The sequence below is a fragment of the Sceloporus undulatus genome, chromosome 1, assembly GCF_019175285.1.
Source record: "Sceloporus undulatus isolate JIND9_A2432 ecotype Alabama chromosome 1, SceUnd_v1.1, whole genome shotgun sequence".
NCBI classification, from domain to species: domain Eukaryota; kingdom Metazoa; phylum Chordata; class Lepidosauria; order Squamata; family Phrynosomatidae; genus Sceloporus; species Sceloporus undulatus.
The window spans coordinates 188,992,714-189,019,830 of NC_056522.1; the positions used below are offsets into that span (position 1 = coordinate 188,992,714).

General features: G+C 41.3%; 1 long non-coding RNA gene across 1 annotated transcript; it reads right to left on the reverse strand.

Moving 5' to 3' along the window:
* Positions 1 to 1,846: 1,846 nt before the first annotated feature.
* LOC121922881 lies at positions 1,847 to 24,082 on the reverse strand. The gene is made up of 3 exons (XR_006102247.1): positions 23,950 to 24,082; positions 18,283 to 18,379; positions 1,847 to 1,975 (listed from the first exon to the last, which is right to left on the reverse strand). It is a non-coding gene; the product is annotated as an uncharacterized LOC121922881 (long non-coding RNA).
* Between the last annotated feature and the right edge of the window lie 3,035 nt (positions 24,083 to 27,117).

Below are 27,117 nucleotides of genomic sequence, written 5' to 3' on the forward strand. Positions count from 1 at the left end.
GTACCTCAATGTGACCTGAGCAGCTTTATTTTGGTTTTCTGTCTGTTTTTGAACCCTATTTAGATGTTTTTTTTATTAAATGTCATTTCTGTTGTTGTGTTGTTTTGGAGGGTATCAATGCAGACAGACCACTCTCCTACTATTGAGGACTGATAACAAGGGCTTGAATTTTAAATTTAATTTGCAGCAGTTAAAGTAAATTCTTTTTTCGTGGATCCACTGTCTCTAATAATTTTAAATCTGATACAAAAAGTGCCTTGACCTCCACATCCTTGCTCATTTTTCTTCTCCTGTATTCTCTGTCTCCATTCTTTTCTTCTCCTGGTTGATAAAATCATTCATTCCATGCTTCCTTCCACTGGCAGCAATGGCTATCCTTCTTCTACTGCAGCTCGATGCTCAATCGCAGCATTATAATGTTACGACTGTGATTAAGTAGTGATCTGGTACAAAAGACGTTCTCTATATTACTCATCTGCAACTGTTTCATATTAAAGCTTAATTATTTGCCAAACAAAAGGAAATTATAAAGAATGAATGAATAGGATTGGATGGATGTGGAGGGGAGGTAAGGGTGGATGGGTAAGTGAGAGAAACAAAAGTTAAACAAAAAATGTTGGTGAAACAATAATTCACTTATAAGAAGACTATGTAAGAAAAGAGGGAAGAACTACTCTGTAATTATCTTGGGTCTGAATTGAAATTGTGGAACACCCTCGATTTATTGTATATAGTCACTTTAGTGTATATACCGAATAAAACAATAAAATACTAATCACCAAAAAGAGAGAGAGAGAGAGAGAAACGGCTTTATCCTTACCTGTCCACATGCTGTTGTAGCATTTCTGTTCTCCTTCCAGAGAGAGATAGTTGTAAAAGTGTGCCTTTTACTAAACAGATTTTTCCAGCAACACAAAAGACACGCTCTTACACCTGTGTCCTTCAGGAAATGAACAGAAGTGCTACAACAGCATAAGGAGAGGCATGGAGAAAGGCGCTTCTGTCTTGCTCCCTCTCATCTTTCTTTTGTCATGCAATAAGGCTCTTTCTCTTCCCCATCATGTACATATCCCACTCTTTTCTCATTAATGGGATTCAAAGCAGCTTACAACTTATTAAAAACAATGGAATAAAATCAGTTACAAATAAAAAGTCATTTTAAAAAACAGTTAAACTATTAAGCTACAAAATCGTATTTGAGTTGGAGTTACAGAATGGGACACGAAATAAGCCAGCTGTCAGTTCTGGCACCGACAGGGAATGAGAGTAGATAACTCTTGGGATCCCTTCCAGTTCTGGAAATTTGAAAGATTCAGTGGAGATTATCGCATGCTAAATCCGTGTTGGGATAGATGCGGGTTGTAACGTGAAAATCCCATTCATGAAAAGCTGCTGGAGAAGCCTGGCATGGGGCAGTGTGATAAGATCCATCAGTGACAGTTACACCCCACGTCTATCCCAGCATAGATTTGTCATGCGATAATTTCCAACATGAGAGCATTATAACGTTCAAATTCCATCTCAATGCTATGGAGTTCTGGGACTATTCACAGTATTGCCATGGGTCAGGGGCAGTTAACAACAACAGTGGCACCAGAGAAAGCTAAATATCTCACAAAACTACACATCCTAGAATTCCATAGTATTTAGTCACAGCAGTTAAGGTGGTATCAAACTGAGTTATTTCTGCAGTGCAGATGCAACCATACAATCCTATAGACGTTTACCTAGGAGTAAATTTATTGAGGCTTAATTATGAGTAGATATCTGTATAACTGCACTGTTAATTTAAATGAAATATGCTCTGTAGAGTCATATGTCACACACAGGTACACAAACAGATAATGCTTTTATTATGTACTTAATCACAGGATGAAAGAAAAAAATGTGACTTACTTTATTGCTTCATCCTCAATATTTATTTATTTCTCCTCCTTTCTTAACTGCTCAGGCAACATCTGCAAAGAATATCATGCTGAAAGCAAACAAAAGTATTTTTAATGATTTGATCATTTGTATGTACAGCACTTTGTACATTTACAGTGCTTTAGAAATAAACTATAATAATAATAATAATAATAATAATAATAATAATAATAATAATAATAATAAAGTATCCAGATAGTCTCTATGTGCGTGCAAAACAGAAACTCTATTCTAACTCTTTCTTGTCTATTTTGATTTGCTGTAAGTGTATTCAGTCTAAAACATCCCCTAGTTTTAAGACCAGAAGAAAGAGGGATGGAAAATCATTGGTAATGAGCTTCAGACAGCCTCACTTTCTCCTACAACTTGGCCTCAGGTTTTCTCAAAGGACTGATCCCAGCCTTTAAATAGATGATTGTGGGATTTTGTTCAGTCTATGTAAAGAACAATCTTTCTGGCCCTCAAATAAGGGACATCCCTTATAATAAGGGCTATCTGGCAACTCTAGGAGAGATACAATACAGGTCACAAGGCACACACAGTTCTAAAAATGTGTTGCTATTTCTTACTTGCTCAGAGTATCTGCCCTCTGAGGAAGCGGCCTCCCTTTGGTAATGACAGGGTCATTCCTGCTGAAGGCTCACGTTTGCAGCAATCCTTGGAAATGGACTTCCATAATGAAGGCGCATCCACAGAGATCTGCCGGCAGCTCAGATTCAATGTGTTCAAGTGTGCGAACAAAAAGTGCCTGAGAAACTCAGGTGTTTCTTAGGAAGTTCCCAAGGCTTAGAAATGTGCAGAAGGCAAACTATAAGGATGCCTCGAACACAACAGAAAGCCAATGTTAACTCGATTGGGGAGACAGCGTATGGTTCTTCCCTCCCTGCTTGACTCAGGAAGTGCATTAAAGTCAGCCCACTGTATCTATGGATCCAAGATTTGAAAATATTCAAAAAAAATATATAAATTTCAAAAAGCAAACCTTGGTTTGTCCATTTTATATAAGGGACACAATTTTACTACACATAATTGCATTTAATAGGATTAAGCAACCATAGATTTTGGTATCCACAGTGGATCCTAGAACCAAACCCCAGCAGATACCAAGGGCCTACCGTACATTAATTAACATCAGTAATTTTTCCATGTTTTCAGCCCCCCAAGGCTGTTTTAGGTCCAGAAGAGGCCTTGTTTTTAAAAAGGAAGTCACCCAAAAGTCAATGCGCATGGTACTTTGAGGAAAGAGAAAGAAGGAGAAACCTGTCTTCTTGCATTCTAGCATCTGACACAACAGAGTTAACACAGACTATAAAAGGACACAGAAGCAGGAGGAAGTTTGAAAATAATAATAATAATAATACTGTAATAATAATAATAATAATAATAATTTATATTTCCCACTTCTCCCTTCAGACTGAAGTGGGATTACAACAGTAGAAACATCATAAAATTCATAGATAATACAAAATACATCAATAAAAATAAAATAAAAATAAAATAAAAAGGGGAAGAGTTGTTACAGTTTTGCTCACAGTTGTAAGAATGGAGTCATCATATTCAGATGTTCAAAATTGGATTAGAGGAGATCCGTTGGATAGGCCCGCCAGAAGAGATCTGTCCTCAATGCCCTCTTGAAGACTTCCAAAGAAGGTATAAGACGGATCTCTTCTGGTAAGTTGTTCCAAAGTCTAGGGACCATCAGAGAAAATGTTTTACAAGAGGTGGTTTTCAACCTGGTTTTGGGGTGTTCTAATATTTTTGTGCCAGATGTCTTGAGAGTGTGGGGCGGATTCTGTAGGGATTCCCTCAAGTAACTCGGGCCCAGGCCATGTAGGGCTTTATAGGTAATAACCAACACTTTGTATTGTGCCCGGAAGCTGATAGGCAGCCAATGCAGAGATTTCAACATCGGTGTAATGTGCTCTGATCTCGGTGTCTTGGTGATCAGTCTGGCTGCAGCATTCTGAACCAGTTGGAGCTTCCGAACTTGGTACAAAGGTAGCCCCATGTAGAGCGCATTACAGAAATCTAAACGAGAGGTTACCAGTGCATGTACTACTGTTTCAAGGTCCCCCTGAGCCAGGTAGGGACATAGTTGGCGTATCAGCCGAAGCTGATACCATGCACTCCTGGCTATCGCCTCCACCCGAGATGTCAACTGTAGAGGTGAGTCCAGGAGCACTCCCAAACTGCGGACTTTATTCTTCAGGGGGAGTGTGACGCCGTCAAGGATGGTTTGGCAGATCTCCCCCGCTGGACCAGGGGCACCTATCACGAGCACCTCCGTTTTCTTGGGATTCAGCTTGAGTTTGTTTTCCCTCATCCAGCCCATTACAGACTCAAGGCAGGCATTCAGAGGAGAGATGCTATCCTTGGTCACTGCAGCAGTCGGAGACATAGAGAAGTGAAAATACTGTGCTTCTTCCTCCCTTATCTCCAGCTGCACATACAGTGGGTCCTCACCTTATTCCGCCTATGCTCAAGCCCCATTGTAAACAATGGAGCTCTTGCAGGGTGGTGCGGCAGCACACGGGGCGCAACAGGCGCGCGCGCCCATTCAATTGAATGGGATGCGCCGCCCCTTCTGCCCCACGCGCGCCCCGCACCTTGAGCCGTATGCTCAAGCTGCGTAAAGCACGCCCGCGTATAACACGGGCGCGCTGTATATTATCTCCAGCTTCAGTTGGGAGAATGGCAACAAAACAACTTGCAAAAACTTCACAGAAAACAGAGGTTTTGAGTAGCGATTTGAAAGAAGGAACCAAATTCCCGAGTTACCATTTCAAAGACATAAGAGTCAGCCCTCTGTATTCATGGATTCAAGCATCAACAGTTTGAAAATATTTTAAAAATATATAAATCCCAAAAAGCAAACCTTGAGCTTGCCATTTTATATTCGGGACACCATTTTACTACACCATTGTATTTAATGAGACTTGAGCATCCATGGATTTTGTTATCCACAGGGGATCTTGGAACCAAACCCCAGCAGATACCAAGGGCCCACTGTAGTTCATCATTACACCTCAACCATTTTTTTCCTGTGCATGCTAAAAGATAGGCAAAGAGCTTCTCCTGACTTTCTTCCCCCACTGTACATCAAATAGGAAAGGCATGGTAGAGGCCTATGTATTCTGGGTAATTATTCAGCAAGAAACAGGCAAGCAGCTACAGTATTTTGTCCTTCATCCCACCCCACCCCGACAAACTCTTTACAACTGAGCTTTGAGTATAGGCTGAATAGCGAAATCCTGATGCAAGCAAGCTTTTAATGAAAAGGATTATTGATCCCTTAGTGAATTCCTTCATTTTTCACTATTAATGGTGCATGCGAACAAGCAGCACATTAAGGATTCTTGGAGACTACAGAGCAAGTGTCCAAATGTAAACGGCAGAAAGGCTTTCTTGCTTTTGTTTGGCTGCTGCAGAGATTGTAAGGGCTCCTAAAACTATAAAGCATGAAGATTATTCTGTGTGTGTGTGTGTGTGTGTGTGTGTGTGAGAGAGAGAGAGAGAGAGAGAGAGAGAGAAAGGTATGTCCTGCATGATAGGTAGAGGTTGTGATTCTCAAATAGCTAGTTGCATGAATTTGGGGAGCAGGTTACCAAACTGCCAGAGATGTCTGCAGGGTAAATACAGTACATGGGGCATTAAATACTAGCTCAGGAGTTAGATATTACACATGGTTTTTACACTAAGAGAATATACAGTCGTGTGCTTCCTCAGTGTTGAATACTCTCATCCCATCAAAATGCCAATAGTTGTCAGTGTGAAACAGAACAGTTACTTTTTTGGATTACAGATCCCAGAAGTCTCCAGCCAGTATGGTCATATGGCATACAAGTACACCTGATAAAGAGGACAGATTCAGTTCCTATAGCTGCAAACTAGGGTTAGGGTGAGACAATCACCTATAAAAGTTGTTTGCATCATCACTCAAACCATTGCTATGAAGGTTGTTACACTAGGCCTTAACCCTGAACAGATATACCTTGAGTTCTGTTTTGTATGTCCGGTGCAAAAGTGTCCAAATGGTTAAGAACTACATCTGACCTTACCCTAATTTGTTTTCCCCCATGTCCCAGTTACTTCTGGAATGTGTCATCTACTTCTCAAACATATATATGTTCCCAAATATATCTCAAATATATGTTCCACAGATAGAAAAGACTTAGCCATCCCTGTTTTAGATGGGTGATGTTGATATGAAGTGCCATTTCTAGAGGTAAATGTATTAATAAACCCAATTTATTAATTGAAGCTTTCCCTAACCAGAAGTGCTGGACTAGAGCTCCCACGATCCTCAGCTAGTTAATGGCTCAGTGGCTAGGAAATTGTAAGCCAACAACATCTGGAGTGGGCCCGGTAGGGCAAGGATATTTTAAAGTATCATAAATGTGTATTCCTTTGTGAGCATGCCGTAGAAGGAGAATATCCAAAAGGGAAATGAAGTGCAAACTTGGCAATCCTTGAGAAACATAAATAGGTAAAGAGAATTTCTTGACTGAAGCTATTATGGAACCCTTGTGAATTATTTCTGCTAAGGTAAAGACTGCTGTGATTTTTTTTCATTTAAATGTGTGAAAAGAGAGCATCACCCAATGAAGCACATTTTCACCCTCTTAGAAGTAACAGGCCACACTCCACACTCCCTTCCTGCTCTGAAGGCCAGGAAGCGCCAGATGCTAACAATTCCCACCTCCAATAGCATTTCAGGGATGGGATCATATTTGTGCAAAACCCAGAATGGCAAAGAATGCTAATACTGTAAATGCTGAAGCCAGCCAGCAGCTTTTCCAAATGATATGGACTTCCATAATGAAGGCGCATCCACAGAGATCTGCCGGGCAGCAGATTCAGTGTGTTCAAGTGTGCGAACGAAAAGTGCCTGAGAAACTCAGGTGTTTCTTTGGAAGCTCCCAAGGCTTAGAAATGTGCAGAAGGCAAACTATAAGGATGCCTTGAACACAAAAGAAAGCCAACATTAACTCGATTGGGGAGACAGCGTATGGTTCTTCCCTCCCTGCTTTACTCAGGAAGTGCATTAGAGTCAGCCCGCTGTATCTATGGATCAATATTCAATATATATATATATAAATTTCAAAAAGCAAACCTTGGTTTGTCCATTTTATATAAGGGACACAATTTTACTACACATAAGTGCATTTAATAGGATTAAGCATCCATAGATTTTGGTATCCACAGTGGATCCTGGAACCAAACCCCAGCAGATACCAAGGGCCCACCGTACATTAATCAACATCAGCAATTTTTCCATGTTTTCAGCCCCCCCCCCCCCCAGCCTGTTTTAGGTCCAGAAGAGGCCTTGTTTTTAAAAAGGAAGTCACCCAAAAGTCAATGCACATGGTACTTTGAGGAAAGAGAAAGAAGGAGAAACCTGTCTTCTTGCATTCTAGTATCTGACACAACAGAGAACACAGACTATAAAAGGACACAGAAGCAGGAGGAAGTTTGAAAATAATAATAATAATAATAATAATAATAATAATAATAATAAATTTATTTATATTTCCCGCTTCTCCCTTCAGATTGAAGTGGGATTACAACAGTAGAAACATCATAAAATTCATAGATAATACAAAATACATCAATAAAAATAAAATAAAAAGGGGAAGAGTTGTTACAGTGTTGCTCACAGTTGTAAGAATGGAGTCATCATATTCAGATGTTCAAAATTGGATTAGAGGAGATCCGTTGGATAGGCCCGCCAGAAGAGATCTGTCCTCAATGCCCTCTTGAAGGCTTCCAAAGAAGGTATAAGACGGATCTCTTCTGGTAAGTTGTTCCAAAGTCTAGGGACCATCGGAGAAAATGTTTTACAAGAGGTGGTTTTCAACCTGGTTTTGGGGTGTTCTAATATTTTTGTGCCAGATGTCCTGAGAGTACGGGGCGGATTCTGTAGGGAGAGGTGTTCCCTCAAGTAACTCGGGCCCAGGCCATGTAGGGCTTTATAGGTAATAACCGACACTTTGTATTGTGCCCGGAAGCTGATAGGCAGCCAATGCAGAGATTTCAACACTGGAGTAATGTGCTCTGATCTCGGTGTCTTGGTGATCAGTCTGGCTGCAGCATTCTGAACCAGTTGGAGCTTCTGAACTTGGTACAAAGGTAGCCCCATGTAGAGCGCATGACAGAAATCTAAACGAGAAGTTACCAGTGCATGTACTACTGTTTCAAGGTCCCCTTGAGCCAGGTAGGGACGCAGTTGGCGTATCAGCTGAAACTGATACCATGCACTCCTGGCTATTGCCTCCACCTGAGATGTCAACTGTAGAGGTGAGTCCAGGAGCATTCCAAACTGCGGACTTCATTCTTCAGGGAGACTGTGACCCCGTCAAGGATGGTTTGGCAGATCTCCCCCGCTGGACCAGGGGCACCTATCACGAGCACCTCCGTTTTCTCTGGATTCAGCTTGAGTTTCTTTTCCCTCATCCAGCCCATTACAGACTCAAGGCAGGCATTCAGAGGAGAGATGCCATCCTTAGTCACTGCAGCAGTTGGAGACATAGAGAAGTGAAAATACTGTGCTTCTTCCTCCCTTATCTCCAGCTGCACATATATTATTATCTCCAGCTTCAGTTGGGAGAATGGCAATAAAACAACTTGCAAAAACTTCACAGAAAACGGAGGTTTTGAGGAGAGATTTGAAAGAAGGAACCAAGTTCCCGAGTTACCTTTTCAAAGACATAGTCAGCCCTCTGTATTCATGGATTCAAGCATCAACAGTTTGAAAATATTTTTAAAATGTATAAATCCCAAAAAGCAAACCTTGAGCTTGCCATTTTATATACGGGACACCATTTTACTACACCATTGTATTTAATGAGAATTGAGCATCCATGGATTTTGTTATCCAGGGGATCTTGGAACCACACCCCAGCAGATACCAAGAGCCCACTGTAGTTCATCATTACACCTCAACCATTTTTTCCTGTGCATTCTAAAAGATAGGCAAAGAGCTTCTCCGTCCTGACTTTCTTCCCACACTGTACATCAAATAGGAAAGGCATGGTAGAGGCCTATGTATTCTGGGTACTTATTCAGCAAGAAACAGGCAAGCAGCTATTTTGACCTTCATCCCACCCCACCCCAACAAACTCTTTACAACTGAGCTTTGAGTATAGGCTGAATAGCGAAATCCTGACGCAAGCAAGCTTTTAATGAAAAGGATTATCGATCCCTTAGTGAATTCCTTCATTTTTCACTATTAATGGTGCATGCGAACAAGCAGCACATTAAAGATTCTTGGAGACTACAGAGCAAGTGTCCCAATGTAAACGGCAGAAAGGCTTTCTTGCTTTTGTTTGGCTGCTGCAGAGATTGTAAGGGCTCCTAAAACTATAAAGCATGAAGATTACTCTGTGTGTGTGTGTGTGTCTGAGAGACGGAGAGAGAGAGAGAGAGGTATGTCATGCATGATAGGTAGAGGTTGTGATTTTCAAATAGCTAGTTGCATGAATTTGGGGAGCAGGTTACCAAACTGCCAGAGATGTCTGCAGGGTAAATACAGAACATGGGGCATTAAATACTAGCTCAGGAGTTAGAAATTACACATGGTTTTTACACTAAGAGAATATACAGTCGTGTGCTTCCTCAGTGTTGAATACACTCATCCCATCAAAATGCCAATAGCTGTCAGTGTGAAACAGAACAGTTACTTTTTTGGATTACAGATCCCAGAAGTCTCTAGCCAGTATGGTCACTTGGCATAGACCAGTAGGACAGAAAGTACACCTGATAAAGAGGACAGATTCAGTTCCTATAGCTTCAAACTAGGGTTAGGGTGAGACAATCACCTATAAAAGTTGTTTGCATCATCACTCAAATCACTGCTGTGAAGGCTGTTACACTAAGCCTTAACCCTGAACAGATATACCTGGAGTTCTGTTTTGTATGTCTGGTGCAAAAGTGTCCAAATGGTTAAGAACTACATCTGACCCGACCCTAATTTGTTTTCCCCCCATGTCCCAGTTACTTCTGGAATGTGTCATCTACTTCTCAAACATATATATGTTCCCAAATATATCTCAAATATATGTTCCACAGATCGAAAAGACTTAGCCATCCCTGTTTTAGATAGGTGATGTTGATATGAAGTGCCATTTCTAGAGGTAAATGTATTAATAAACCCAATTTATTAACTGAAGCTTTCCCCAACCAGAAGTGCTGGACTAGAGCTCCCACGATCCTCAGCTAGTTAATGGCTCAGTGGCTAGGAAATTGTAAGACAACAACATTTGGAGTGTGCCCGGTAGGGCAAGGATATTTTAAAGTATCATAAATGTGTATTCCTTTGTGAGCATGCCGTAGAAGGAGAATATCCAAAAGGGAAATGAGGTGCAAACTTGGCAATCCTTGAGAAACATAAATAGGTAAAGAGAATTTCTTGACTGAAGCTATTATGGAACCCTTGTGAATTAATTCTGCTAAGGTAAAGACTGCTGTGATTTTTTTCATTTAAATGTGTGAAAAGAGAGCATCACCCAATGAAGCACATTTTCACCCTATTAGATGTAACAGGCCACACCCCATACTCCCTTCCTGCTCTGAAGGCCAGGAAGTGCCAGATGCTAACAATTTCCACCTCCAATAGCATTTCAGGGATGGGATCATATTTGTGCAAAACCCAGAATGGCAAAGAATGCTAATAAATGCTGAAGCCAGCCAGCAGCTTTTCCAAATGATCTGTGTAGGACGTAATCCGGTTACCTATTGTTTGACGCTTGCCACTTTTGCAGCATTATCATCACAGAAGCGGCACACTGCAGAGCGACCCAAGGAAGTATAAAAATAGATAACAATTTTTTTGACATCACGGGGGGCTGGATCTATTGAGTAGAACTGACGCCAACGCTCTCTGTTGCTTGGATATATTAGAATCCCTGGATGAATTCAGCGGCGATTCGGAATCACAGCAGGGGAGAAAGCACTGCGGCAGTCGAGCTGAAAAGCTTAATGCCTTAAAGGATTATCTGGAAAAAAAGAATAATGTAATACCCCTTACATCGACAAACTCCTGCATGAACATATGATCTACTGTACGTTAAGGAACCAAATCGCCACTGACAGGACATTTCTGTAATGGGGGTTATCAACCACCGCTGTAGCTTTTTGCCAAAACGGTATCAGCAGAAATAAGACATGAGTATCTGGCTGTAGAAGAAGACAGCTTAAGAATAATTGCACCTCAGGATGGGAACGGTGTGGCCCTCCTGTACTGTTGAGCTGCAGTTCCCAGATTCTTCACCACTGGTGGTGTAAGGGCTGCTGGGACATGCAGTCCAGCAACATCGAAAGGTCTAATAAGTGGGCATCATCACGGAATGGTGCAACTTTCACGTAGATAAGGTCAAATGAAATGGAGACGAACTGGATAACAACATTTATTAAAACTGGTGGGGAAACCTGGGTCAGGAAGGAAAGAGGTTGCTTGCCTGTAGCAGACACCATGACTGAAGTTCCATTGATTTATTTATTACCTCTCGTGATGTGCTAAGAACATTGCTCTTAATACTCATTCGAAGAGCAAACTCAGGATGTGAGCAACAACAGAATGGTAGCATGAAGACTGGAGTTAGAACTGGGGTACACTAATGGCAGAGCCTGCCCGAGCTCAGTAACAGAGATCATCCAACTATTGGAAAAAACAGGTCCGCAAGTATGTCAAGACTACAGAGATTCCTGAAGGCTCCAAGGATACTGCAGTGTGTAAGCCTTCCTTCATGTAGCATGTCCATGACACCCACCATCACTACATGGGGTCATCATAGTGGTACTGTAAAGTGTATAGAGGAAATGAATTAACATTTTAAAAAAGCAGAGGCAGCCAGAACATGTCATTTTGCTGCAGAAATGCTTGGGCGGTGAACCCACCTGCACATGGTCATAAATTTAAATATGGGAAAGAACGAATTACCTATTGGCATGCTAGCTTTTCAGAGGAAGAAACTGGCAAAATCACCTCCAAGATTCTTTGCTTAAGAAAACCCTGAGAAATTAATGGGATCGTCTTGAGTCGATAGGCAACTTTAAGCAGATGCATGTGCAAATGCACACACAAAACACAGACGCTCGTACCTGGGGAAGAACATTAATTAACTTTTAAAGCTGACCTTTTCCTACCTAAGCTAAACACAGAAAAATTGATAGGGACTTGCATTTATAGAATTTCCTGGCATTTCAGCCCAGATAATTAAGGGCCTAGGATTGTTATTGGAGCATTTCCTTTCCCTTACTTTAGCTCAGATAAAGAAATGGATCAATATTACTCTTGCTGCAGTTAGTGAGTCACTGTGTTGACTTTGAGAGGTGTCAGTTTAAAATTCCTTTCTTAGTTAAGTAGAAATCAGTCAGAAGGACAAGATTGGAACAGAGTCCCTCCTCTCCAGGCTTCCTATGAAAGGGACCTGCTTGAATTCTGCATGAGAAAGGGAGGAAGAAGACATAAGGAAGGGAATGCCAGCTGGTACAGTTATTAGGAATCTGATCTTTACTGAAACTTGAATGGGGAAACATCCAATTCAGAAGTAGTTCCTGGAATGATTCCCAGAAGATGCAATCCAAATTCTACTGAAATGCCGTTACCTTTCCAACACTTACTGTTCCTCTTGCGGCAGTGCACAGAAAAGGACGGATTAAGATAAAATGGCTGCCTTTTTCTATTTGCAGATATGTTTGAACTTGTTCTAAGGGCAGGCTGTGGGCCACATATGGCCCATGAAACTGGGCTTCCAGCATCCCCTCCATCAGGTGTTGACCCTAACAAACTCCAGCCAGGATAGAGTGGTGGGAGGCCAATGAGTCAAACCTTCTTTAGTTCTGTGTTACAGCAAATCTTGACACGTTTGTTATAGAATTCTTGCTAGATTAGGTATTCTACCTATAGAGTGTTATTTATTAATCTAATTTATATCCCATCTTTTCCTGATATAAGATCCAAGGCCACTAAAAACACAGATACCTCAAAGACGCCAGATCGTGCCTGATCTTGGCAGCTAAACAGGGTCAGCCTAGGTTAGTACTTGGATGGAAGACCATCAACAAATACCAGGTGCTGTAGGCTAGATTTCAGAGGAAGGAACTAGCAAACCTGTGTCTGAGTACTCCTTGTCAAAACCCCTATGAAATTCATGGGGTCACCCTAGGCAACAGGTAACTTGAAGGCACATACACAGAGAACTAAATAAGATGATGATAAAAAAAGATTTAAGAACAAATAAACTATCTGATTCAAACCCTGCTGATCTCACATAGCTGGAATAAAAACAAACCATTACCTGGTAGAAGGAGAGAAGAGATAGGACAAGACTAGTGGCAAGGTTCTCCATGACATTCGTGCAAACAAACTTGTAAAATGTGGGCTAGACAAGGCAACTATTACATGGATTTATAATTGGTTGACTGGCAGAACCCAAAAGGTGCTGAGCAATGGCTCCTCTTCATCTTGGAGAGAAGTGACAGCGGGGTCCCACAGGGGTCTGTCCTGGGCCCAGTGCTATTCAACATCTTTATCAATGATTTGGATGACAGAATTGAGGGCATACTTATCAAATTTGTAGATGATACCAGATTAGGAAGGGTAGCTAACACTCCAGATGACAGGATCAAAAGATGGGGGACACCTGGTTGAATGAAACTACAGTTGGCCCTTCTTATACACAGATTTCTTATACACGGATTCAAGCATCTATGGTTTGAAAATGTTCAAAAAAAGTATAAATTTCAAATATCAAACCTTGATTTTCCATTTTTTATAAGGGACACCATTTTGCTATGTCATTATATTTAATGGGACTTGAGTATACACAGATTTTGTTATACACGGGGGATCTTGGAACCAAACCCCAGCGTATAACAAGGGTCCACTGTACATGTGAAAGGGATCTAGGAGTCCAAGTAGACCACAAGCTGGACATGAGTCAACAGTGTGATGCGGCAGCTAAAAAGGCCAATGCGATTTTAGGCTGCATCAATAGAAGTATAGTGTCTAGATCAAGGGAAGGAATAGTGCCACTCTATTCTGTTCTGGGCAGGCCCCACCTGGAATATTGTGTCCAGTTCTGGGCACCACAAGTCAAAAAGGATGTGGAGAAACTGGAGCCTGTCCAAAGGAACAGTGAAGGGTCTGGAAACAATGCCCTATGAGAAATGACCTAGGGAGCTGGGGATGTTTAGCCTGGAGAAGAGAAGGTTAAGAGGTGATATGATAGCCTTGTTTAAATATTTAAAGGGATGTCATATTGAGGAGGGAGCAAGCTTGTTTTCTGCTTCTCCAGAGAATAGGACCCAGAGCAATGGATGCAAGCTACAGGAAAATAAATTCCACCTCAACATTAGGAGGAACTTCCTGACAGTAAGGGCTGTTCGACAGTGGAACACACTCCTTCCTCAGCGTGTAGTGGAGTCTCCTTCCCTGGAGGTCTTTAAACAGAGGCTGGATGGCCATCTGTTAATGGGGATGCTGTGACTGAGAGTTCCTGCATGGCAGAATGGGGTTGGACTGGATGGCCCTTGCGGTCTCTTCCAAGTCTACGACTCTATGATTCCTGTGGAAGAGATTTGCACAGCCTGGGAGCAGCCACTGAGAAGGCCCTCTCATGTGTCCTCAATTGATGGCACTGTGTCAATGTTGGGACCAAGACAAAGCTCTCTCCTGAGGATATTAAGCAATAAGTCTTGAGCCAAACCATATAGGTCTTGGTCTTATTTCTATAGAAAGTGGACAGCTATGTGTCAGAGGTTCTGTAGAAATTCATTTCCTTGAACAGCAGTAAGTCAATCTAAATGAACTTTGAAGTGCCTTCCAACTCCATTATTCTGTTTAAGCATGCGAAAATGAATTTCCAAAAGCAAGAAAGCTCTACTGGGGCGTTTGGAACCAAAGAAACGGCAGAAAGATACAAATACAAAAGGAAGAAAAATGATAATATATTTTTAAAGAAATGCATCTGAGAAAGTAGGCTCATGCTACCAGTTCCTTTTTTTCATTTAGTCGCACAGGTGCTACAAGACTCTTTGTATAGAAAGGAAGGATACCAGTCTCTTTGCTCTGAAGGTTTCCTTTCCAGGGAGTGTTAACAGGAGACAACATCGCACCCTTCATTTTATACGGAGGAGGATGACCTTTTAAGAGCTGTGGAACGAGCGAGAATTTTAACAGCCCCGTTTCAAAGAAGACAAATGTGTTTGGAATACTTACACTGTGATAGATTTAAAAATATGTGTCTTCAAGCAACTATTGCCATGGCAACACTTATCTTTTATCCTTTCTCCACACCCAGCTCCTTATGAGTAAGACGTGTTTTATTTTTCCCTTTGTGCTAGCTCCTAATCTAGTGCCAGGCCAGCACAGCATCTTCTACTTTCAGCCTTAAAGTGGAGATTTTGCACGCCAACTTCATTAACACATGGTTAACAGGCAAAGCTTCTGGACTTTTTCACCTGACATCAGGGATCATTTGACACCAACAGTGGCCTAAATCCAGTTGCTAGTCCCAGCAAGAGTAGAGATGCTGAATCAACACATAAGCACATAAGTAAATCTGATTTATTAAATAGTTTTATTCTAGCTGGGGCTACTTATTGGATTTAGACCCTAATCTGTGGTAATTTAGAGAGGGATGTTCTTATGGCATACTGGTTCGAGCGTTGGATTATGACTCTGGAGACCTCTCAGCCTCAGAGGAAAGCAATGGCAAACCTCCTCTGAATCAATCTTGCCAAGAAAACCCCATTATAGGATCACCTTAGGGTTGCCATAAGTCAGAAACAATTTGAAGGCACATCACGCACACACACACACACACACACGCATTCTTGTTTTCTGATAGTCATTGGAATAAAATGGTTTCAGCGTTGGTCTAGGTCTCTGGGAGTGCATCTACATTGTAAAAACAATGCAATTTGACACCACTTTAATTGCCATGGATCCATCTTACAGATTCCTGGGATTTGTAGTTTTGTGACACAGCACCCTCTTTGGAAAAATAAGGCCTAGTGAAACTACAAATCCCAGGATTCCATAGGATGGAGCTGCAGCTCTTAAAGTGGGGACAAACTGCATTATTTATACAGTGTAGAAGCACCTTACGAGGCCAGGCATTTATCCACACTGTAAAATAAAGCAGTTTGGAAACACTTTAATTGCCATGACTCTACCTTGCAAAATCCTAGACTTTGTAGTTTAGTGGGGCACCAGGGCTCTCTGCAGACCAAGCTGAATACCTCACTAAAATGCAAATCGCAGGATACCATAGGATGGAACCATGACAGTTAAAGTGGTGTCGAACTGCTTTATTTCTGCAGTGTGGAATAGCTGCAGGATCCAAATCCCTGTTCAGCCATGGAAACCCACTGGGTGACCTTGGACAAGTCACACTCTCTCAGCCTTTTAGAAGACGACAATGGCAGCCCCCCATCTGAAAAAATCTGGCCAAGAAAATGTGTGTGATAGGTTTGCCTTGCAGGTTGCCATAAATCAAAAATGACTTGAAGGCATACAAAAAGAACAGCAAGAACAGTTCTTGTTTTCTGTCTCATAATATATGAACCTGAGGTCATCTATTCAGGCTGAATGATGGGAGAGTCACAGAGGCAGCCCAAGACATTATCACCTCCCTGAGGCACCTTATGATGCCTGATAATATCACCTGCCTGAGGTGAACCAAAAATGCCACATAGACACACTGTCCAAACTGACAAGGATGCTGAGCAGTCCCTGGGAGATAAGCAGAAGCCTCTGAACTCTTGTTACTCACTCCCCACTGTTTACACAAAGCTAATAGTAGCACATACTACTTAGGTATAAAATCCAATTCTGAGCCTCCCCGTAAAGTCCACATTGAGCCCATTGCAACGTAACCTACCTCATAGGACTGTTGTGAGGAAATAATATCTGAGGGAGGGATGAAGTGGTTCCTTGGTGTCTGCTGTACAGTATTTTGGTTCCAGGACCACCCATGGATACCAAAATAGGTGAATGTTCAAATCTCATTAAATACATTGGTAGAATAAAATAGTGTCCCTTATATAAAATTGTAAAATCAAGGTTTGCTATTTGGAATTTACTGTATATATATAATATTTTCAAGCCATGGATGCTTAAATCCATGGATAATGAATCAGTGGATACAGGGGGACAACCAAAAAGTTGCAGAAAGATACATTGCTTTCTGCCTAGAGATTCTAGAAGTTTCCAAGGATTGCTGCGCAGGCGCAGAATAAACCCATTTGTGTGATTCTCAGAGACCACGAAGAAGAAACATGGATACAAAGAGATAAGCTATGTCTAATATACCATTTTGAGACTGAGATTGAAGTTAGAGAGAGACTGGGAAGTCACCTGATTTTGCAGCCCTGTGCACATTACCAGGGACTAAACCCGACTGAGCGTAGGCTACATCTGCACTGCAAAAGTAATCCTGTTTGATACTGCTTTATTAGCCATGGTTCAAGCTATGAAATTTTGAGATTTGTAGTTTTGTGAGACATATAGCCTTCTCTCTCAGAGCTTTGGTGTCACAACAAACTACAGATCCCAGAATTCCCTAGCATTGAGCCATGACAATTAAAGTGGTGTCAATCAATCTGGATTATTTCTGCAGTGTGAACACAGCCTTAATGGGACTTACGTCAGAGTAAATATGTATTGATTTCTGCTAGAGGAAAAAAGACAGATAAGAAGCCACTTGTACAATGGATACTAATGATTAAACATTAGAACAAGACATGGTTTTGTTTGTCTTTTACCACATCCATTTGCCTCCATCTTTTGCATTATGGTCAAGGAGTTTTAGAAAATGCTGTTAAACACGCAGTTGCTTCACGCTGGCTGCAACAAGACAACAAGCATAAGCACACTTACTCTGAGACCCTGGGCACTTCCACACTACACAATAATCATGCCACAATAATGCCTCTAACATTTCACAGATGAAAACTGGGAGATGTGTGGCCAAGCAGCATCAGAGTGTGCTCAAGATGATAAAAGGAAATGAAGAAAAATAGCAATAGCAAGTACATTTCTATACTGCTTATCAGTGCACTTAAGCACTTCCTAAGCGGTTTACAAAGTGTAAGCCAATTGCCCCCAACAATCTGGGTACTCATTTAACGACCTCAGAAGGATGCAAGCCTGAGTCGAGCTTGAGCCCTTTTGCTGGTATTGAACTTGCAACCTTATGGTTTGTGAGTGAGTGGCTGCAGTACAGGCATTTAACCACTGCTCCATCACAAGCTAGGAGTGGCTGCAGCAGTTTGAATTTTCTGACTCTACAAGGAAAGGCAAGATTCCACCCCTTCCTTTCCGGTCCACCCCTGCGAGTTTTGTTTACTTACTGAATTTATATCTTGCATTTTTTCCAAATGGGATTCAGGTTAATTGAGTGCAAGCCACTTTTGCACTTTGAAATCAGTTTGTAGGCACCAAAGTAAGCTGAGGAAAAAAAGGGAAAAATGGGAGAAGTAGAGAGAAACTGAGGCCTGTTACAGACAGCCAAAATAAAGCTGCTTCGAGTCACAGTGGAGGTATGGTATTTCAATGATGCATGTGTCGTAAGAGTCCAGAATTTGCACCAAAGCCACGCTCCAGGTTGGAGCATGGCTTTGGTGTGACTTCTGGACTCTTAGGACGCATGCATCATTGAAACACCATACCTCCACTGTGACTCGAAGCAGCTTTATTTTGGCTGTCTGTAACAGGCCTGAGTCATTTGAAAAGTACCTGAGGCCTCAGTTCACACACACCCAGCAGTGGTCTGAGCAGGTGGGCAGCTGGGGTGGGAAGGGCAAGGCAGTTCACCCCCTGCACCAGGTGACACCAACTTCAGTGATGCCACTACTTGAAGGGCAAGGCAGCAACAACACAGAGATGGTGCAATAAGTGTCGCCACAGGCACTATTATCTAGCTTGAATGGTGGTTTAAAAGATTTGTGTGATAAAGTCCTATGCCTCTAGCAAGCAATATCAGATATACAGCAGACAAACAGACAGACAGGTGATAGACACGCAGATACCATTTGCTGAGCAGTGTGAAATGGAGAGTGCAGTTTTATGCTACTGGTGGGCTTCCCATAGGCAACTGGTTTGCCAGTGTGTGAGACGAATATTGGACTAGAGTAAGCCAGCATGGCTGTTCTTCTGCTCTACAGTTCGTTTATTTATTTCTTTATTTTAACAATGCTATCTAAGGAGATTATCAGATGGGGAGGAAAAGCTGGGAGTAAAAGACATACTCCCAGCAAAGTTGCGTGATTGCACTGAAGATTTTCAGATGATGTTGCACTTCTCCAGGACTTAGCCCAGCAACATCCAAGAATGCTCCAGCAACAAACCACTTTCGGGGACGTCCTGGGAATGGTTTGTTGCTGGAGCATTCCTGGATCAAGTCATGGATAAGGGAGCCGCCATCTTAAAATATTCAGCGCGATCGCGCAACTTTGCTGGGAGTATGCCTTTTTCTTCCCCGATTTCCCCCGTCTGATAATCTCCTTAGATGCAAAGTATAATAGATGAGAAAAAAATACATTGCAGAAGAGGAAATACTTTGAATCACTATGGGTTTTTGACAGAATTATGCAGGAAGTGCTATTGACTGCCAGGCTTGCCAGATCAATTATTTTTTAAATAAGGAAAACACTCTAGAATTGTGATTGGTATTCAGCAGTGAAAAATGAGATGCTTACATTGCAGAGCAAACTATTAGTCATAAATTTTAGAAACACTCCAAGCGGGGCCATGATAAATTTAATGTTGCCGCACTGAGAGACACTTTGCATTTACACCTTCCATTTCTATAAAATCCTGGCATATTTCTTTCTGCTGGTTTCCAGGGTCTGTTCAGCATTCTGCAGTGGTATCTGAACAGCTGCATGGATGTCAAGTCTGTATGTTTTATGTGTACTTACTTTTTTACCTGCAGTACAACGTGAGCTTGGAAGAACCTATTTATAAATACCTGATCGTTTGTAATTAGTTACTGTTCCCAATAGTGATTGTCTAATGTATAACTCAGGTGGGCCTAAATACCCTTAAGGCACAAGATCCCACTTTATTTTGGAAGCTTAAGAGAATCAACCTTGGTCACTACTTGGATGGGAACCTAGAGACTAGGTGCTGTAGGCTAAATTCAGTGGAAGGAACTATGGAACATTTTTAAATGAGACAAAATCACTTTATATAATTGCAAACTATAGCATACCTACACCCTAGGAAGGATAACTTTAATATTAGAAGTAGGAACCTTAGCATGCCTCATAATTGCGACTTTGCATGTCCTCACAAGTTTTGGCATAGCATGTATTACCCCATGTCCTGTTTGTGTGGCTTGCTTCCTGAACTCTTCATTTGTCTGAGTTTTTTTGTCCTCCATTTAATAGTCGGCATCTGCAGCTCCTCTCTTCATCTTTGAAGAGCACATGTTACAGAGCCTACACCATGAGAAATTATGAAACCTTCAGAATATAAGTACTGCAAGCCACTCATATGTTTTTACAAAGAAGAGTAGGGTATGCTACTGACCGCGCAAATATGTTAGTAGTTGTTTTGGGGTTAGGGACCACGCAGCAACCGCACAGTCCCTACCCTAGCACGGCGCAGTGCCATAACAACGCGCGCTTTCCATGTGCACGGGCGCTGCCATTGTTACATAGCGTGTACAGCGTTTTCATGGTGCCACGCGCACTTATGTCACCAACGCACCATGGCGTACTCATGATGTCGGCCCTGCAGCGCAAAAAGAACCCAGTTTTTCCCAGTTTGGTGGCTGCAGCTTCCCTCTGGAGGAAAATTAGGCGGTCTGTCCCGTGCCTAAGCTTTCTTTATTTTTGTGCTAGACCCTTTGTAAGGTAATGGGAACAAGCTGGTTGTTACTTACCTTTTGCTCGCAAATGCTTTTTTTTCCTTGTGAGAGATACTACATCTCCCAAACTCCCCACATTAATTACCTTTAAAAAGTAAGCTCTGGTTCTCTGGTTCTTCTTACCTTTTGATACTTTTCTATAGGATTCTCAAAATTTTATAGGATTCCAAAGAACCAAGGCATTTAAAATACGATTTCTTCTATAGGGGCTCTAAAAGCATAGGAAAGTGTTAACTCAACTACATTAAAATCCATTAAAAGTATTTAAAGATATATAACAGCTGTTTTTTTATAACCAAAACAACTACTAACATAGCATCCGTTTTGTTTTAATATTTGGGACTTCAGTATATTATGTTATGTAAAATTACATTATATGTACTGTGTAGGATGACTATTCAAATGAACATCTGATATATGTATTAAAAAACTGCCCCTAACTGTGTCTTTTAAAATTATTATACGGATGCAAGGACTGTAATTTGCAAATCTACAATCATTTATCACGTTGTAGCCTCGTGTCAGCTAAATTTTGATAGCATTAGGAATATGCAGTTGTGAGATCAATATAAAACTGTGCCTTAAAAAAACACATGGTTATGATGTAATAATAAGAGCATTGCTAAATATAATGGCAAAATCCTGAGATATGTTCTTGGTGGTAAAAGCGTAACGCTAAACAGAGTTGCTGCACTAGGTCCAAAACACACTGCAGGAATACAGTGGTACCTCGGGATACGAAATACCCAGGTTACGAATTTTCGGGATACGAAAAAATCCCATAGGATTTATTGTTTCGGGTTTACGAAAGTTTTTTCGGGTTCGAAAAAACTCCGGCGCTATTTAAATGGAGCCGCGGCAGAGCCGCGGCTTTTTCCCCATTAGCGCCTATGGGTTTTCGGCTTACGAAGGCTTTCGGTTACAAAAGCGGCCGCGGAACGAATTATTTTCGTAACCCGAGGCACCACTGTAATCCAGTTTAGACCGCTTTAACTGCCCTGGCTCAGTGTTGGGGATTGTCCTGGAAATTGTAATTTATTGTGGCCCCAGAGCTGTAGACAGTATACGTAAAATGATTAGAAAAATGCATGAGAATTAATGTTCCACAAGAAGTGTAAAAGGAAGGATTTAGATACACAGGAGGAGAAGAGAGGTGCTTCTAAAGGCAGACCGGAGATTAAAATGTACAAGAGCATATCACAAAAGCAACATGATTGGTTTCTGTTCTAGTCAGGAGATGGAGAGGCAAGTGAAACACAAACAGCATCTCATTGGCATTTGGATTGGTATGCAACACCGCCCTGGAGAGCAGAGCATCCACTGCTTACTCTGAAGAGAGGAAGCATCATTTGAGGCCCAGCTGATGAACTATGTTGGGCAAAAGCTGGGCATCACAGATGGGCAAGCCCTGGCCCTCCATACAGTCAGACTACAGTTCCCTACAGGCTTAGAGATGTAAAAATCAGAAACGTTGAAGCAATGGGAGGAAAAAAAACTATTTTATATTTAATAATTTTGGGGGGGGGGGGAATTAAAAATGCACTATGGCACCCTTACAGATGAAAGATATTTTGTTACTTTAGGATATAAAACACACTAAGTGGATGGCATAAAGTATTGTGTTTGATTTCTTACAGATACTGTACTATTTACTCAGGAAAAAAATTACAAGCTGAAACGCTTTTGAAATATTAGTACAAATGCAGCTACAAGGTCCTGAATTGAAGGAACACCTGAGCTGTAAGGAATCTTTTTGTTTTTGGCAATGATGAAGGGAGGCGAAAAACAGACAAAACGTTTGCAATAGAAAAAAACTATAAACTTAGTAAAACAAAGAAAACTGTCTTATCTCCTCTAGTCCCCAAACTGTTAAATGCTTATAAAGAACTCATTTCCGTAAGAACAGCTGAGAAAAGAAACCAAGAATTGCAATTATGTGAGATCCTCATCATATACTTACATGGAAATCCACTGGCTATATAGATTTAAGAAATAATTTGGACGGAGGATATATATATATATATGTGTGTGTGTGTGTGTGTGTGTGAGAACATGCATGGTGCATGTGCCTAAAATATTAAAAGAAAAAAGAAGGCCCATTAGATGAGTTTATGAGTGTTAAGGAAGTTTTCTGGAGGAAAACTTCATTGAAATGTGGTGGAAAACAGTGTAAGTTTTACCTCAGATACCATCATAATTTGAGCTAAACATGCATAGGATCATGCAGCAGTTACACAACAGTACTATCCTTTTAAGAGAACAGCTTGCCGTAGAGAGGGATTTGTTGGGCAGTTTTTTTTAGGAGACTTCCTAGCGTCTGTCTGCTGCACCATAGCATTGTGTGCCTCAAAACTGGGACTTGGACTAGGCCTAGACAGGTTGTGAGCACTTCCAGTGTTATCTGTCAGATTTTCCTGAAAGGAACATTTTTTAAATGGATGACTTTAGAAATACACATATCATCACTTTGTCTCTCCCCTGAGACATAAGTTTAAAATAAATCCCTTTAAGTGGTGTTGTTTCCAAAGGTGTTGGAAACATCTGTACTTTAAGGGAAATTGATTTTGCATAAACAGTGGAAAAGGTTCAAGTGGCATTGCTTCTGGGGGATGATGGCTTATGTTCAGTTAACCAAAGATCAGACAAGGGTACTTTCACATACATCAAAGCACTATAATTCAACTTTGGCTGCATGCAATAAAATCCCATAATTTTCAGTTTGGTCAAAGGTGTCGGAAAAGCTCTGTCTGGTAAGGATCTTAAAGACCCTGTCAAACGCAAATCCCGGACTCCACAGAATGCAGCCAGCAGCTAAAATGGAGGACCCAAAACAACAACAAAGCATCCTGACAACAACGTGATAGCAACACTACAGCTGGTATAACAGTGGCCTATACAAATAAATTACTATAACGACAGCTATATGTAGTAAGACAGAATAATAATAAAACGCAAGTCTATGCATGAAACATTCTTATAATTAAGACAGACAATACTCATTACATGTATATATAATAATACATATAGAGAGGAGATACAATGCCCAGTATACTTCTGAGTGTACTCCCACTAATGGAATGGAAATTTACTCCTTTTGAGTAAAATGTACTTTACAATTAACCAAAAGGTGATAAAACTTTCAAACCTGTATCGTTCAAGGCAATATAAATGGAAGACAATGCAAAGAGCAACGTATATGTATCCAAGGAGTGGGTAGTCAAAGCCAACGGTTTATCTGTACTTGAATTATTGTTCCTTCAGACTCAGTTAAAATCGAATGACACTGTAACTGTGAAGCATGAAAGGGCCTACTTACAGAGATAGCTGCGTTGTTGACCATAATTCCAAAGTCCCAAGGTAATGCCTTTACTAGGCTAACTAAAAAGGCCAACACAAAATTAATTATACAAAGGCACAAAATTAATTGTTCAAAACTTTTTAAACACGTTTCACTGTAATGCAAAAGTGGTTAAAAAAGGAATCCCCGGCAGTAAAAAGTAGGTGGGTGGGTGAAAAAGTGATTAATAACAGTCATGTACTTGGCATGTTCTGAGATCGAAGCTGCGGGCCTTTTTTATCATGATTATAAAACCATTCAAAGTGAAGCAAACAACCATGATATTCTAAGCATTTCACATTCTTTCACACACAAATCTAAGATATATTTAAGCATATTCCATTCCACAGCTGGCACGCCCTACTTGAGTGGGTCCTGAGGGGCCCACTGGTTATTCTGGCCCATAGTTTTCTGGGAACTGTGAGAGCAAGAAGCAAGGTTTCCAAGGGCTGGTACTACTTAGCTTCCTAATAGGGCATTCAGCTGCCACTACTGGATACTTTTAAGGTACAACATGCAGGAAATGGAAAGTGGCGGCCACCATTGAGTAAGAGGTTGACTGATCCCCCCAGGAAGCACCATCATCACAACTGGAATCTGAGTCATAATATGCTCAGGAGCCAGTCAAGTAAAGTGCCAGCCTTGGCAATGCCTTTAACTTCAAGCTCATGATCTGTAATGCACTGAAGGCTTCCTGATGACCAAGAAGTGTTCTCACTGATGCACCTGTAATGCTCTGCTCCTATAAGGTAACAGCTTACCTACCCATCAAGGTAACTCATCATCCTGTTCTTTAAGCAGAAAAGGCCAAGGCCTTCCAAAACCCTCTGACCCTCTTCTTAGGGCTACTCTATATGTAAGATTATTATGCGAATTGCTGCGCATTTTTTATTTTTACACATTTGCATGAACACCTATTTGTTTTTACTTTCTGTGCAAATTTGCATCTATTTGTCCTCCCTCTGTCGAAAATGCACAGCCATGAAAAGCCACATGTCGATAATGCGGATACTTGGAGATAATCTGGTAAAAAACATGATACATTTTAGCTGAGTTTGAGGAGTCCTCCCCGCCTGCAAAAAAGCACCAATCCTCAAAATGTGTGTGGAGGGATGTGGTTCAAGAATATAACAAGGTTTAAATGGTGTAGAAAAGCCCTTAGTTTCTCGAACCGAGTTTAACTGCACCCAGAAGAAGCAGGACAACAGACAAGCAAAATATTCCAAAAGAAAGTTTATTACCAAAGGAATAAAGAAATCAAGACTGGACAACAGCAAACCCAGACCTCATGAAGAAGAAGTAAAGTCAGATCTAATTTGACCTCTGCCCATATCTAAATTCAGTTCACTGGATATACAGTATGGAGGACAGACCAAGGAACAGACCTACCCTCAACCCCATGTAGAGCTGTCCATGTGCATGCTTTTCCACACTAGAAACCTGGCATGAACAAGGGTCACAGTTGCCTCTATAGAACCTACTAGTGCAGGAGTCCCTTCCATACTTTCTGGCAAAAGGATGGGCCAGATGAACCTGGCATTTCTCACATCACCTCACCATTATCCCTAGTCCCACATCACTGATAGAAAATGACATTTCAGGGCAAGGGTGGTTGGAACACTTCTGCTACGCCTTTAAGTGGTTCTTCTACAAGCAAAGTAGTTAATCCTCTGTACCATGGATTCAAGAACCCACAGCTTGAAAATATTTAAAAAAAAATAAATTTCAAAGCAAACCTTGATTTTGCCACTTATATGAGCAACCATTCACTATGCCCTCATACATAATGGATCTGAGCATCCATGGATTTTTGGTACCATGAGGGGTCCTGGAACCAAACCCCAGTGGATACCAAGGGCCCACTATATGGAGTAATGTGTCTCAGAAATCAAGTTGGATATCCTTTATTTGAAAAAGTGCCTTTGTATTAGAGAAATCCTGATGTCATGCTTTGGCCTGAGATTTTATAAAAATTCCAAAATCAGAGCAATCCATTCTTGTGGTGAGTGGGGAGGTTGAAGCAATAGATTGAGCTGCCTGCCTCCTTCTTGAAGCCCCTTCTCTTATTGAGCTGAACTGAAACCATTCTTTCAGACTCCCAAAATCTGGGTTTTTTGGTCAGAGAAACTGGTATTCTTTTTCAAACTCCTGACGGGGGTGGAGGACTTTGCGGTTTTTGTCCTCCTTTCCTTACATTGTTCCAGCCAGGAGGGCTCTGAAGTTTCTCACCAACTCCAATGGACCACAGAAAAGTTATTTCTCAATCTTTTAAATCTATCTTTCAGGGAGAACTTTCCTTGCACATTGCAGCTCCCCAGAAATTCCCCTTTTTCTTGTGTGTGTCCAGTCTGTGTGTGGTGTGTCTGTGTCTACATGTATGTTTATCAGGAAATTTATATCACTCTTACTTTTTATAGAATTCTGTGATCTATAGAATCATTGTTGGAAGCAACCACAAGGGCCATCCAGTCCAAGCCCTGCCATGCAGGAAATCAAAAGCATCCCAACAAATGGCCAGCCTGTTTAAAGACCTTCAAAAGGAACGACCACCACTCTCTGAGGGAGTGTGTTCCACTGTCGAACAGCCCTTACTGTCAAGAAGTTACTCCTAATGTTGACGTAGAATCTCTTTTCCTGTAGCTTGTATCCATTGTTGCAGGTCCTATTCTCTGGAGCAGCAGAAAGCAAGCTTGCTCCATCCTCAATGTGACTTAAACGTGACTCAAATACTTAAACTAGGGCTTTCAGATCACCTCTTAACCATCTCTTCTCGAGGCTAAACATACCCAGCTCCCTAAGTCTTTCCTCATAAGGCAAGGTGTCAAGACCCTTCACCAGTTTAGTTGCCCTACACGCTCCAACTTGTCAACATCCTTTGTGAATTGTAGTGCCCACAACTGGACACAATATTCCAGATGAGGCCTGACCAAAGCAGAATATAGTGACACTATTACAGGCTGCATAATGTGGCCTGCC